This window comes from Argiope bruennichi, chromosome 1 (assembly GCF_947563725.1).
Source record: "Argiope bruennichi chromosome 1, qqArgBrue1.1, whole genome shotgun sequence".
In the NCBI taxonomy this organism is placed as follows: domain Eukaryota; kingdom Metazoa; phylum Arthropoda; class Arachnida; order Araneae; family Araneidae; genus Argiope; species Argiope bruennichi.
In genome coordinates, this window is record NC_079151.1 from 128,219,111 (window position 1) to 128,235,553 (window position 16,443).

A 16,443-nucleotide genomic window follows, 5' to 3' on the forward strand; every position below is an offset into this window, starting at 1 on the left:
TTGATTTTATACATTTTATACGTATAATGTAATACAATATAATTTTAAATGAGTTTTAATAAGTTTAGTTTCTATCATTATGAGCATTTTTGCACTTCGAAATGAATAATTCAACTTTAGTGATATCTTAAAGAAAAATTTTCAAATGAATATTCGGTTCACAAAGTTTTATTTCACTGATATCGAAATCGATACGATATGTTGAAGAATATTGGAAGGGATACATAAAAGCTTTAGTGCATTTAAATTGGAGAAGAATGAAATAAACATTATAAAGGATTTGTTTGAAAATCCTTCCTTATTTTGTAAACTAAAAATTTACTATACGTTTTCCTAAAAATGAAATGCTTCATTAGAGAGAAGTTCACAAAATATTTTAATTTTTTATTTCTCTTTAGTTCAGGCTATTTTATGCAATGATTTCATATTTAGGCTATCGTAACTTCATCTAAAACTCAGTGTTTCAAAAAAAAAAAAAAACTTTCAATTACTAAACAATACTTTTTACTTCAGAAAAATTTTAAAAATTATTTTCTGTATCAATACGGTAATTTAGAAACAACAAAACGAAAATGCTATTTATTGTTTTCGCATTTAAGAGAAAGAAACACTTTTTTTTTTTAAATTTTTAATTAATCAATCAACTAACTAATTTTTTGCCATTTTCCAGTGTCTACTTAAACAATTTAGATACATAGTGTAATGTAAATGTTTTAACCTGAAGTTTTGTAAGGTTATTTATTAAAAAATTGTATGCAGATGCAAAGAAGTGGAGTTTTTAAACTGTAAATTCAGTTCAAATACCAAAGCAAGCATGCTAATATGAAATATACCATAAGAAGAAAAATTATTTTGAGAGACACCCATAGCTGTTCCTGGTGAGCAAAACACAAACATAAATGATGCATTACTGGGCGGAACACCAAATTTGATGCAGGTGCAATACGGTTTTTTTATATACATAATTATATTGGAAAGTGAGAAGGATTCAATATGCAAATACAGAATTTAATGAAACAGTAAAAATAAAAATTCGTATTTCAAAAAAGAACCATATTCGATTCTTTAAGAAATAATAGAAGCTGAAATCAAAGTCTTATCAAGTAATAATAAGATGCTACAAGCAATCCACCGTATTGCATTTAATGTTTAGTAATATTTCACAGCATTATATATATGACAACGATACTATTTTGTGATATTTCAAATATAGCATCAGCGATGAAAGCATTTACCATTCAAATATTATATTTAAAATAAAATGTTTAAAAAAAAATTTAGGAGGTGGAGGTTGGATTTTAATGGTACAAGAGCCCAACCTCGTCATGCTGCGACATAAATACATGGGTACATGTTAACAAAAAAAAAAAAAAAAAAAAAAAAGAATAATCGAATTAATTAGAATCATATTTTTCTATTAGAAGATGTTTTGTTTCCTTTCTATAGTTCTCATTTAAGACCACTATAAATACCAGTGTTATCTAATTTTAAATTTGGAAACTGATTTGAAAACTTCTTTTCTTGTTACAATGTAACACCTTAGCCTGCCTTGTTCACTTGTATGGAGTTATCAAATTCATTCTGTTAAATCAAGAGTTCATAAAATTATGAACTATAGCAAGAGTAAAAACACATTATTATTATATACGAGTATGTTAAACATTTTATTTCAAATAGAGTATTAATCTGCAACATAAAGTAAGAATAAAGTAATAATTATAATTAAGTAATTATCAATTTAGAATTTAAAATCTAATAAAGAAATAGCTCATTTAATCAAAAAATACAATCATTTTTATGCTTCAAAAATGTAAACTCTGAAATGCTCTCCTTTCAATGTTGCATGTACTGTCATTTTTTTTTCTTTTTTTCCCTTTCTCATATAGTTAGTATAGAGGAAGTATAATAATCGTAAAAAAAATTCGACCTCTAAGTTGTGACGAATCTCCACCGTTTTATATCTCTCTGAGTTCGAAAAACACATTTTTGGCATAAAGTCTCTCTGTGATAAAGATAACTCAAAGGCGTTTTGAGCTAGTTGGTTGAAATTTGGCATACGGTCTTTACACAAAATTTTCAGATTTCAATCCAATTGTGAGTAAAATATGTTCAGGGGAAGTCCATCTGATTGGCTGTTCGAATATAATTAACACGATAGTTACAAAACGAGGAAAGCTATATAGATAAAATTCGGTACACTTGTTTAACACATATAATGAAGACACCTGTCAAATTTTCAACTAAATGGAACTGCGGGTTGGCTGTCTGACGTTCTGTACTTTCAACCACATATTAACACGATATTGACTTAAATATATCAATTTTGTATGGAATTAACTTAAATAAATCAAATTTGTATGGAATTGACTTAAATAAATCAAATTTGTATTGAGTTTTGTGATTAGAAGTGCAGTTTTGTGTTAAATTTTTGTTTCAATCGATTGAGAAAAATGTGTCTAAAACACAAATTCGATTTTCGGTTACTATTAACGCATACCAGGGATTAATTGCCAAATAACTCGCCAAAGATGGCACGATAGATTCAGTGAATTCACGCCAAAAGTTAATATTTCGTATATAACAACTATTGTACGCCAATGCCATGTAAAGCGTTCTCTGGCATGATAAGTTTATTAGATAGTATGATAGAAAGTTTTCGGGAGACTACTCCCGCTGGCTTTATTAGAGTATATTTAAATGTTACATTCTAAATGTGCACTCCATTCTTGAATTAATTTCTAAATACTTTCCTAGAAAAAAAATTGAAGAATTCCCAATAGGAAACAGACAGAGCTGGGAAAGAGAAAAATAAAGAAAAATTTGAAGTGAAACCGAAAATTATTATCCAGTAAAGGAAAGAATCCTCAAAGACACTCTTCTTATATGATGATGAAAAAATTTAAAAATAAGCTAAATATAAACAGATATAGAATTTTCAGACAACAGGAAGTCCAAGGGCTAATTACTGATACAGATGTGAGAAATACGGAAAGGCATATAAGAAGGATTCTTACTAAATATGGGTTACATTGTAGTAATCTATGTACAATTAGGTAGAACCCATTCATATCTAAAGCAAAGTAACCAGCAAATTACTTTCCAAAAAGTAACAAAACTAAGATTTAAAGACATATGAATTTTTGAAATAACATTTTATTTTGTAATGATATTTTTTAACACAAGTGAAATGAAAATAATATGAAAAGAAAGATTAATTTATCAGCATGCATATTATATATATATATATATATATATATATATATATATATATATATATATATATATATATATATATATATATATGTATGTATGTATGTATGTAGGCATATAATTTTTGAAGCAGAAAGCAGTTTCTAAGACAGTGAAAAGACAAAATTTTTTAACTTTGTTTTATTTCCGTCCCTGGAGCCATGATTTTTTGCACAAGCAGAAACGACGAGCACAACACAGAACGACACAAAATGAAAAGAGGAAAGGCTGATGAAAGTTTTATCCCTGTGAATATATACTGAGAGATTTTAAATGGATTTCCATCACGTGTCAATCACAAGTAAGGGAATCATAGGGATCTTTTAAAAAAATGTGCTTAGCTGGACAGTATTTTATCCCTTCACTCGGAGTGTGGGAAGAGCTGATTAAAGCATTTTTACAGAACTTTTGTCATAATAATTAAATAGAAAAAGTTGAATGGGATCAAGAAATAATTTAGAATGAAGTTAATATGGGCTAATTTGGGATAAAACTTTGGAAATTAAATTTAAATTAGATTTTAAAATATTATTATTATTATTATATATGATGTTAAACACGTCTTTGTTATTGTACAGTATGAATACATTTATCGAATCTACAATGAACAAAAATGCGCTAAAATAACTATCTTGCGGAATAAAAAACATTGCTTCAAGCATTGAAGAATTGAAACTCTCATGAAATTGGATGCACGTTTAAAATTGAGATGGAATGTTACTCTGTATATTGCGCATCTTAGGCTTTGGACCGTCCTCTGTAGTCTCTATATCTTAAAGCCACTGAATATTTGCGGACATATCTTGATTACGAAGTACGCCACTGAACCACTTGATTATGGAAGAGATGAAAAAGATTATGGTGGAAAAATGGCACATATCTTGCAAGAACTGGCATAAAAGTCGTGATATCTATGTCCAGGTGTTGATAAAGGCCTAAGAATCTGAGGAATGAATTATTTCTGTTATATTTTGATTCAATTAATTGTTTATAAGTGATTAAATTCCTCTTGAATATGCGTTTTATTCATTATATTTACTTAATAAGTTTGAAATAAAATAAAATATTTTATAAATGAAAAAAGGGAACATTAGTTACATCTAAAACATTTTATAAAGATGCGTTTTTTTTATTTTTTTTTTTCACTCTCACTGAATTTGGATTAGTCTTTTAAATGATTTATTATAGGCATTACATTTTTTTATATTGATTTATGCAATTATTAATAATAATATACGCTAAGTAGTGCCAAATAAAAGAAATTGAATGTCTGCAAAATATTTGATTATTTTCTCAGGCTACAATAGTACAATAAATCTAACATCTATTTGAAATTTATTTTAGCCATATTAATTTCCCGCTTTGGAGCAACACTACGGATAATTTTGGATGAACCTCGTAATTCTGAACCTCGATTAGAAGACGAAGTTGACACCTGAGCTGGCACACCCATCTATCTGTAAGTGAGAAGTTATTTGAGCCTCCGAAGTCAGATATCGTGTGCACTGTATTCGTATACATGACGTGTTGAAGTGGTTTGTTTTGAGTGGGTTTTGAACCTGAAGCCGCACGCCCCCAAAATACCGCTAAACTAAAGCAATATAAATCTATTCGAAAAGAGAACAATACTTACATATATATATAGACAGAATTTTATTTTTTTTAACTATGAGAATTATAAGTAATCTGTGCAATTCAATATTTTTTTTTAAAGTTATGTTTTACTTGTACCATTTCACTGCAAAATTTTTCTTAATTATATGCGTATATAACACAAATTAATTATCATTTAAATATTTAGATATTGAATGATATTATTTTATATTTATAATAATTAAACAACTTAGAAAGAAACACAAGAGTTTTAAGAAACTCTTAATTTTAATATAAATCATCTATCAATCTTCAAAATTTAATTTAATTTATTTATTAATTTTCTAGAATTTATTCAGAATTTTTTCAAGGATTTTCTAGAAGGATCTTTCAAAAGTTCAGTATATTTTCCTGTTCATGACAAGAAAATCAGCAAGATAATCATTTAGAATTAAGTTCATTATTTTAAAAAATTCGCACACAGATTTAATGAGAGATATTAAATTCTTTTTTTTTTCACTAAGAAGCAACGCACCGAATAGAAGAACATTATGATGAAAGTTCTTGACCCATCAAAATCAATTATATCCTTTTAATTTCACCACTTTCAGCTGTAAGATGAATTACACGTTACTTTCTTCGGAACAATTCCTTACTTTTAATAAGCACACACTAATCAATGTGACAACGATGCTATTAATTAAAATTCTATTAAGCAATGTTCTGTTTCTTCTTTAATTTTACATGAACAGAAAACAAGCTTCGAAGAAAGGGGGAAAAAAGAGAATATTCTTACTACGTCACTTACATTTGTCAAGAATTTTCAACAAATTAATTACCCCTCTGGCTTCTTTCGGTTTTTAAATGAGCTAATAAATATCGTACATAATTCGGAAATGCACTTTTTTTTCGCCATTTTTACCCCCACCTTTCCTCTTTCTCACTTTAAAATGCGTTTTAGCCCGAAGGTATTCGAATCTAATTGCCAGATGTCTCTTTATCAATTGGAATTCTTTTCAATCTGCAGACGATTAACCCAAGTCTAGCGAAGTAAATTAAAATGGTTTCTCGATCTTGTGAAAATGGCGAACGATGGGGGAAAAAAATACGGAATTCTTAATTTTAAGAGGCATTCAGTTCGAAAGGCGGAAATTCTTTCACCAAATTTACCTCATTAATCGAGCTATTTAGCTAACGGAATTAACAAAGATATGCCGATTGAAGGTGAAATTGAATTCTTGAACTGATATAAAATGTCTCTGCGATGGAATTCGAAATCGATTTTTCTGAAATGCGATGCCATTTAGGCGGTGATATACCTTCTCTTCATGTCTTCGTCTTTAATTGTGTTAAACGCGTGATTTGATTCATCTTGATCAATTAAAAAAAATAAAGGCTCAATCTCAGCCGAAATTTGAATTCCGCATCTCTAGAGAAAACTTTAATGGAAGCTTTTACTGTGGAACATTCTTGAAAAGTTTCGTTTAATTTTGACTCAAACTATAAAAAAAGAAATGTATCACATTTGGGGAATTATATTAATTTTGGCCCCATGAGTTATAGATAAAGGCATTTACAGAAATATTACTAAAAATAATCCTTTTTACTTAAAATAAACTAAATAATATTTTTTTAAATTAATTTTTAGTTCAATTACGTTAACATTTCTTATCCACTCAAATGCCATTTGGAGGGTGAGCCTCTTATTTTAAAACTCAGTCAGATGACGATGACAATGCTGAATCTTATGCTCCTCTTCATATTTTCTTACCATATCAATGGGAAAACATTTCATAACAAAGGATTTAACGTCACTGAGCCCTGCGTAATGTAACGTATTCCTCCATGATGATTATGAGACGTAAAACAGCTATCCTTTTTATGTTCATAATTATTTGTACTAGAGCATTTTTCAAATATTCGTAATTCAAATTGTACATTAGTTATTTTCTAATTTTTTGATTATATGATGTATATTTTTGATTCATTTGTTAAGTTACAGTAACTTCGTAGGTGGAAAGTTTGTTAATTGCTTTCCCAGAGGTTTTGCAGATGTAATCCAGATGCAAAAGTGAGCACTCTTGGTCAAAAGGTCAGCTGTGGTTGGTGACATACAGAATATGTGCAAGGTAATTTGTTAATTATTTTTCTAGAGATTTTTCAGGTGTAATCCAGATACAAAAGTGAACATTCTTGGTCAAAAGGTCAGCTGTGATTGGTGACTTACAGAATAAGTGCAAGGTATCTGTTCAAGATGTTCCGAAAGCTAGTTCTTGCATATTTAATTCTTTAGATTGATTATGTCAAAAAATTTGATCGGATACATGTACTTCTGAGTTTCAACTAGGAAATATTTCGATTTCATTTCTAAATTATTCAAACCCATACTTGGTATATGAAATTAATTATCCTGTACACAGAATATAAATTAATGTTTATTCTAGATTATTTCGGCGAAACGTATTTGAGGAAATTTTACTTTCCGATTTTTGAATCGTATTTCGGCCGTTCTATAAATAAAACAATAAAATATGTAAATTTAATCTTTGCTATTCTGAGCTTTGAACTTTAGTTCAGCCATTCTATAAATAAAACAACGAAATGTGTAACTTTAATTTGATAAAATATTATTTACATGAAATTCGACAAGGTTCCAATGATTTTTTTATTCCGTCCGTAGCTACGTCAATTCATATTTTTAAAATAAATCGGCTCAAGCCTTCTAAAACCGAGGGGGGAGAGGAGTTTTTTTTTAACATAAAAAAATATTGAACAGCACTGGATTTATATTCCTTAGGAATTCTAAGCTTAGGAAAAAGCTTAGGAAAATCATCTTGGCATAAATAAGATTATTTTAAAATTCAATGAATACGGAATTACTTACTTTATTTAAATGAAATTCCTTATCATTCCTATTAATTAATGTCAAATTTTCTTAGTTATTATAGCCCTCTTTTTATGAACACTGGAACAGTGAACAGCGATGGCTTTATATTCATCAGGAATTCTAAGTAAAAATGCTTAGGAAAATCATCTTTGCATAAATAAGATTATTTTTAAATTTAACGAATACTGAATTCCTTTATTTAAAGGAAACTCCTTATCATTCTCATTATTGTCAAGTTTTCTTAGTTATGGTAGCCCTCTTTTCATGGGGTCTCGGAGATGTTTTGCAGCTGAAAAAACGGATGAAGAATGGAAAAGTTTAAAAAGTTATGGATTAATTGTTGCTTTTTTTTTTTCGTGACAAGTTCCAAAGGACATTCCTATAAATATATTTTTTCTAGAAAAATAAAGAAATTCTTTAAGGTAATGTAAGTTAATATTTCTGACATATATCGTATAATAAATTTTGATAACTTAGCTACAGTGATTTTTCATATTTAATTTAGATCTGGAGCATGGCAGGAACGATAAAAATTTTACTAACTACAGAACCATTTTTTTTTTTCGCATCAGAATCTGTGAAAAAACTTATTATAATTATTGTTCAATAATCATAATGATTATTGAATAATTTTTGATAAAGAAAATTTTTGACTATTTGCCTATTAAATTTGCTCAAGTCATTAAAAATTTTTACTAATAATAATCAAGGAATTAGCTTAATCAACTTCCTGGTTGGCAAGAGTAAGGACTCTTCACATCTCCGAATCTTTGATATGTTTAGGGACATCTGATCAGTATCTGCCAGTTTTCGACCACCGCAGTAGAGAATTTCTCCGAGGTATCCCGGATACTTGCTACTCGATTACTGGATGATATCTTAAGTATATTCACCTCAGAAGTATCTCAACAAACCCTCTCCCAGGAGGACGTCAACCACCCAAATTGAAATCCAAGTTTATCTATCAATTTAATGCCCTAATCAGAGCCAACTTATTATTTTCGAAAGTGTGTTTCAAAGTGGACCATAATTGAAAACAAGTATACGGGAAACAACCGCTCCCGGTCGGCCCTTCAATTAAGTTCACCACCCAGCCCAAGACCGGTCATTAAATGGTCCTATCTCTTAAATAATTCAGAACGTGCGAAGCGTTCACCTGTTGCCGGGAATGTGTGGGTGGCTATGTAAATATTTAAACTCCACCTACACCGATAAGGTCCGGAGAGCATCCACCGGCAAAAATTGAGTTTTAACAGATACGATCGTTTTCTGGGACTCTAATAAATCGACTGGGTTGTGAACTTTTGGTAGGAAAAATTTTCCAAACAGCACGATTTTAGATGCGATCTAACGTGGGTCTGAAATGAGAAGCGACTCTTTGACCTCCTTGAAAGTGAAAAAGAAGCAGTACATCATATTCAAACGTCAGCTAATGCGATGTTAAATTGCTTTAGTTTTCGTTAATATACTGAATTATTTGATGTAGTGCCTACTTTGCTACTCAGATATTCAAAATTCTATAAAAATCTGAAATACTCTTAGGAAATTTTCATTTACGTCAGCAAGGACGTTACGATAGTTATAATTTACTAAGAAAATGCTAGCTTTGAGATTAATATGTGCTTTAAAAATTTACTCGATTCTCTTCAGTAAATTCTTATTATTCGTAAGGTATTGTTAAAACTCAAAGATGTATTAATTTTTAAATGAGACATTAATCTACGAAATTAAGTCAAAAACAAAATATCTCATTCATAAAGAGGACAAAAAGGCCATAGAGGCAAGTCAAATGATAAATCATAACACTGACTCTCCGACCTGCCCAAAAGCACACGAATAAAAAAAAAAAAAAAAAAAAAAACTGAATGATCGGACCGCCGTTACAGCAACACTGGCAGGAACTATGGTTAAATTCTCAGGACCATCACCGGCCACGGCACAACCCTTCCATAAGGAAGTAAGTTCCGTCATCGATGGGAGGAGCCAGACTCCCACCATTTTGTGTACTCTTCAGGATGGCGAGAACCAACCACCATGTTGGAAGCTTCTGATCCTCATTTCGAGGAGCCCCCCCCCCTCCGGGGGATCAAGTCACATGATAATAATCCCATTCACAAGTGGATATGTCATCTAGTATCTAGCGCATATTATCTTCAGCAGCGTTCATACGATTCCAACTATTACGCGCAATGGAACGCCACACCTACCTCAGGAACATCACGTGATTCCAATGGGGTAGTGACAAATGGTTATCTCATTCGGACAACTATTTTCCATTATAGTCACATGATCTTTCTAAAGTATGCGTGATCTTCTATTGCAAGCAATAGTTGACCTCGTGTGAACCCTGCTTTATATTGTATCACCACATCATGTCCTTTCTCCTCCTACCAAGGATTACAAAAATTACAGTGATACTGTGCACTTGATATGAGACACGTGACAAAATATAGTTCTTTAAGAACTATTTGGATAAAATTACTAAATTATTTTTCTTTCTTCCTTTTAAAACATGTATTATTCTTTATATGATTCGATGATAAGGTATTATAAAACAATAGATAATTTCATTAAATTTATTTGTTATTTTAATCACATAGTTAATCTAAAAATATAGATATTTTTGTTATATTCATCTTTAAATGATTTTTCTCCTGTTATTTTTTAAAAAATCTTTTTTACTTTCTTGTATACGTAGTATAGAGAAAGTATAGTAATCGGCAAAAATTTGAACTCGAGATTTTAACACATCTCCATATTCTAGGCCTCCTTGTGTCCGAAAAACACATTTTTGGAAAATGTCCGTTCATTTGTTCTGTCTGTCTATCTCGTGACAAAGATAATTCAAAAACGCTTTGAGCTAGATGAATAAAATTTGGTATATGGTCTTAACGCCAAACTTGAAGATTTTTATCAAAATTTGAGCAAACTCCGTTAAGAGGAAATCTCTCCTGCTATTCGAATATAAGTTAACATGATAACTACAAACAGGAGAGGAGCTAGATAAATAAAATTCCGTAATCTAATTTAACATCGATAGTGTAGACATCTATCACATTTTGAGTCAAATCCAACATGGGGTTAACCTTCGGTTTCTCTATACTTTCAGAAGCATGTAAACACGATAATTCAAAAATGGAATGACTAATATATCGAATTTGATATTTAATTTTGTCACTACTTTGTGGTTTTGACTCAAATTTTTATTTCAGTCGGTTAGAAAAACTTGCCTAATTCGATTTTCGATACTATTAACCTCATGCTACAGATTTATCGCCAAAAAATTCGCCAAAGATCACACGATAGATCCAGCATTTATTAGTAAAAATGCTAAATGCAAGCCAAAGATTCGAATTTCGTAACTATTGTATGCCAATACAAGCGCTCTCTGAGATAACACTTTATTTCAGAGAATGCGAGAAAGTTTTGGGAAGATCACGCCTGCTGGTTATTCATTTAACTAGTTTGAAACAAATAAATACCATGGTAATAAAAATGATAAATAGAAATAAGAGGAAGAGGAAGAAATATGCTTAGTAATGCATAATTTAATAGAAATAAAAATACAACAAGTAATGTAAAAAAAATGTTTAAGTCAATTCCTACTTTCGCAAGAACTGAACTCGCATTCTTCACCTTCACGTGAAAAGTATTAAAATCCTTGCATTTTACCGATTGAGCTACTGCCTGTTGATTTCAATTTTCATTACAAATTGTTAAAATTCTATTTAAAGTATTAAAAATTAATTAAATTTAATAATTAATGAATTAATATTTGAAAAAACTGTATTAATATCAAGTGTCATCCACTACAAGTTTTAAAAATGTATTTGAACTGGAGTGGATGAATAAAAAGTATTTTATTAACGATTGAAAATTTGAACAAGATGTATAAATATATATAGGGAGAGTGTGAACTAATAGTAGGAATTGAAAAATAGATCTTCAAAATTCCATTGCTACCGGTCTCAATCTAGCTTCTATATAAAATGTTAAAATAGAAAATATTTTAATCCTCCCAATTATTAATGGAAAGATCAATATATATATATATATATATATATATATATATATATATATATATTGCATTTTTATGATACTAAAGCGAGTTAAATTTTCAAATGTTCGCTTAAAGCAAAAATTTGAATCATGCAAATATTTTCTACTAACATTTCTATCATTACAAATAGAAACAAATATATCATCAAACACCGATATTGACATTTGTGAATATTCAGAAACAAATATATCATCTGCTTATTCAAGTAAAATTTCATCATCTTTTTTAAGAAGCATAATCAGATTATTTAGTTGTAATTAATCCAGGAATGAATAAAAATCGCTATAATAATATAAAATAAATACAGTCAGGCAAGCCTATGCAACCAATAATGGATCCTGTTATAAAAAGGATAACTTGAAACACGTCTAAAAAAAGCTGAGAGAACAAAATGTCATCCTTTCCCTGTGGGACAAAAACAAATGACATATCCCATCTGTTACACATGAGCAGGACACGGGAGAATCTAATAAACCCAGAGCAGGAAAGAGTGGCCAATCTTCAAATTACCTACTCCCCATCTCATTCTTATCCATTCGCTGCAACCCTCAGGGAGTGCCTGGTAGTTTATTCCAATTCCATGCCCCTACCCTGGCATTTTATTCTTTATGTACACAGAGAGCGACGATTGATAGATAAGCATCCCTAAATCCTGTACGACAGCAGGGAAGTGTCATCGCATACAAATGTCAAAACTTCAACGGCGTACGGGTCCGACTTAATACCGCAGCCGAGGACAGCAAACAAAAAGTGAGGAAGGTTAACTTGTAGCAAGAGGAATATTAAAAAAAAAAATAATAAATAAAGTAAGAATATAATAATGAACCGTACCAGACCATGAGACGTGCCAGTATGCCCGAGCAAGATTATAGAAGCCGGCATGTTTTAAAAAGTCCTTATCTGGAGCAAGGGCATGAACCTTTTTGTTAGTTGGCCACTTTCCCCCCCCCCCCTTTGCTTGCCTCCGAAGGATTACTTTAAGCGTCGTCTTCCATCTTTTTTAGTGAAGTTCGACTTTTATATCGGGAGGGTCAATCACATTCGAAGAGGTTAATGCCTTGTTAAATAAAAGACCCAAAATGGAGTCTTTTTCTTACTTTTTGTTGTTATTGCCGGAGAGATATGCGCAGGCAGGCTTATTTGTTTTAGCGCGAGGGATGAAATTGGTACAGGTTCTTACGCTTTCCTGCATTTTTTTCCTCCCAAAAGCAACTAACAAAATGAAGCTTATGTTCTGTTTTTAGTTTATTTTTCCTGGATGGACACTAGAAAGTGCAATCTCAATATATTTAAGTAGATGTTTAGAATTTTCAGCGCAGTTTACTGAAAAGGAAGGGAAATGTTTTTTGGCATTGAAGCCAGCTTGAATAAATAATTATACTATTTGAGACTGCATTCTTTAAACAGTAGATTGTGTTAGTTTTACTACTCCCAAATTTAATTTCGTTCAAAATCTGAGCAACATGTGAAAATGAGTTTATCTTAAATGAAATGAAAGCGAATAGGTGTTTTTGAAATTTAAAAATAAATATTTTTATTTTAATTCTGAAAAATGAGCAATTATTAATTAAACTAACATGGAGCAATTTTTGGTAAAATGATTAGACAACAAAATGAGAATTGTTTAATAAATACTCGGTTTTAAAAACAAGGCATTTATCAACAGTTTTCATAATTAAAGCACGGAACTCTATAATTAACGTTCAATGACCTTAGAAGATAGAGTCAAAAATTAATATTGACTTTCAACAAATTATTGAAAAATAGGCTTGCTGCAATAATGGGAGAAAGATTGAGCAGCTAAATTTATTGGTTTTTATTTGATGTTTTTGTTTCTAATATAATTTTAGGTACACACTGTCGAAGCCATGATTGCATAATTTTATTCAAATCTGCTTTCTATGTTTCTGCCTTCTGCATTTATCTACTATAAATCAGCATTCTATGTTTATCTGCATTCAATATAACTGCTCAAATATTGCCTTTTATACAACGGATATAAAATGCAATCAGAGTTTATATTTATACATCTATGCTATAATGTTTCAGCATATAATACCTGTATGAAAAAATGCAAAGTACTTTTATTTTTTTATTTACTTGTAAATTTACATATAATAATGTAGCTTATGATTATGGTCAAAAAATAGTCTTTCCTATTCTTTATGAACCTACTGCTGCACGTAAAATTGCTCCAAAATTTCCTTTTCTATAAACTGTTACCAATATTGTTATCTCATTTCATAATTTTGGGTTTTTTTCTAGAATAACTTTTGAAACTTTTATCCAAAAAATTTATTCACAAAAATTTTAAATAAAAATTTTTATATTGAATAATGCATATTTCATTTTACTATTTGATTTGTTCTATTAAAAAAATTTATTTATTTAGTTCCATCATGACAACAAACACAAAAATAATGCGTTCCATATTTCCTGCGAAATAATGGCACCATGCATTGATTAAAACTATAAAGAAATTGGATAATTAAGAAATTATGTATATCGTGTTTTCATTCAATGAGAATAGCAAAAGGGATGGGAAAAATATGTTTTTAAATACGGATATGTAGCCTCATGATGAAATAAAAAAAGATTAAGTATGAATTAAAGAAATGTACTTCCTATTGGAGTAGATTGAATAATGACCTATAATTTTGGTAGAGAGATCACATGATTTTTCAGGGAAAAAAAAGGGTTTTAAAACCAGTTAAATAAGCTATATGCATGGAAGAGGCATTTCATATTTTCACGCTGCCAGAGTCTCTTATGCAGAGTGATTCAAAATCTAAGATACAAACTGGTAGAAGGGATAGAAATGACAAAAAACAAACTAGAAAAGCATAGGAATGTATACCCAGGAACATCATTCGGATGAGCCAGATGATGCCTGATAATTAAATAAAAAATTGATTACAATTTATCATTCGAAAATACTAAAAATTGGGGCAGTACATGCACATATCCAATTTTAAGACAACTGTTCAAATTTTTCTTTTCATTTACAATTACGGCTGATTTATAGTATATGTACTGGTGATTCCTCTCAAAAATACTCGGCAATTTGTTGACATTTGAGGCAAACATAGAAATTCTGGCGCAAAAATTGCCTTGTCGACCACCTCGACAATCGTAAGCCTTTTCCGTAATATCACATTTAAATGCCTAGCACTAATATCCGAATACAGTGCACTCTAACTAATCCGGCAAGCGTTTCTAGCTATCTTTTCCATTGCAATGCAGGCATGTTTCTTTGTTTGTTACCTCCTATAGCAATCAAAATGTTGCATTTCGAATTATTCTGCATATTTGCTCTGTATATATTAAACAGAGTTTATGTATTTGTGTAGATTATTTCTAGAAAAATCACCAAGATTACGTATTTTGAAAAAAAAAAAAAAACAGTTTTTACAATTTGAATCTATCAATAAAGCTGTTGATCAGACAGTCTACAAAAGAAGTAATATATCAATCAATATGATAGACACAATAAATAAGGAAAGTTGAACCTTTTAAAATGTTTCTTGTAAACTTTTGAACAAAAAAAAAATCTTTTTGAAGTAGTCTTTGATGATATCGCATATTAAACTTTTCTTCCTCTCATATTCCATTTCATTCATCTGTACCATCATTAAACTTTTTTACAGATATTTTTTGTGGTATTTTGATGACTTTTCTTTCTTCCTTCGTTCTCATGAACCCGCAAGAGAAACAACACAATCCGAAACCGAAGGGTAACTCTTGCAAATGCATCTCCGATACCGTACCGAGTCGTAAAAACGTTGCTACCCGGTAACTTTTAATGGCTCGTTGGCATCGAAACACCCCACAAAGAAAAAAAAAAATCTTTACCAACTTTCCGATACGGAACAGACAACGTCCTTTTCTGCCTTCAGAATTCAAACTCCATTCCAATTCCCTTTGGGACCAATGAAGAGAGACTCCGAAAAATTCGCACGATTCCGAAATGACTCTATCCACTTAGCCGGGGCCACATATAAAAGCTGCGCCCTGCGTGCGCCCCAGCTCATAAATTGAGTAGAGGCCAATGGCGGGTTCCGACCCGGTGAGGCTCCTGTGGCGATTTACGAGCCCTGATACGGTCCTACCGCGGATGTTCTTTGGAAGTCATTCGGCAAAGGCATTATAGTCTGAGTGCACCAGATTCGATTGAATTTTGCTCTCTACTTAACTTGATTCGGTTCTGACGAGGGGAAGAGGGAAGGTGCAACCCAGACGGTTTATTTCCCTTCCCGGTCCCATACTGAAAGGAAGAGAGGCAAGGTATTTTTAATGTGTTTCGTGTAACAGTTGTTTTTGGGTTTCCCAGGCTAGTTTTACCCACTTATGTCGCTTCCTGGGTTTAGCAAGAGAGGCAGCGGCAACTGACGCAACGATTAAAGCAAACACTTCTCTTCTGGAGGGGGCGTCTAGGAAGTGAAGCAAGAAAGGGGATAAGAAAAAATATTTGTTTAGTCATATTTCCAAACTCAAAATGCCTGGGTTGTTTGCTTTTTTCTTTAAAGATATTTTCTCTCTTTTTTCTTATAAAAAGGATTTTTGAATATGAATCTCTCCCTTTTTTTATCATATCATTCTCTGTTTATTTTCTAAAACAATGCATATCCAAGGTAAATTTAATGAAATTACTTAA

The 16,443-nt window shown here is 30.8% G+C and overlaps 1 protein-coding gene and 1 long non-coding RNA gene across 4 annotated transcripts in view; one reads left to right on the forward strand and one right to left on the reverse strand.

Moving 5' to 3' along the window:
* Positions 1 to 16,443, reverse strand: part of LOC129977480 (homeobox protein cut-like 1) — an 826,328-nt gene that overhangs the window by 458,932 nt on the left and 350,953 nt on the right. The gene's annotated exons all lie outside the window — the stretch shown is intronic.
* The window catches only part of LOC129980807 (uncharacterized), a 240,026-nt gene that overhangs the window by 135,996 nt on the left and 87,587 nt on the right, over positions 1 to 16,443 (forward strand). The window contains exon 3 of one of the 2 annotated variants that reach the window (XR_008785323.1): positions 4,594 to 4,645. The exons of the other annotated variant lie outside the window; for it this stretch is intronic. This is a non-coding gene — a long non-coding RNA (uncharacterized LOC129980807). Of the gene's footprint in view, positions 1 to 4,593; positions 4,646 to 16,443 lie in introns of those variants that run through there. 2 annotated transcript variants of the gene reach the window in all.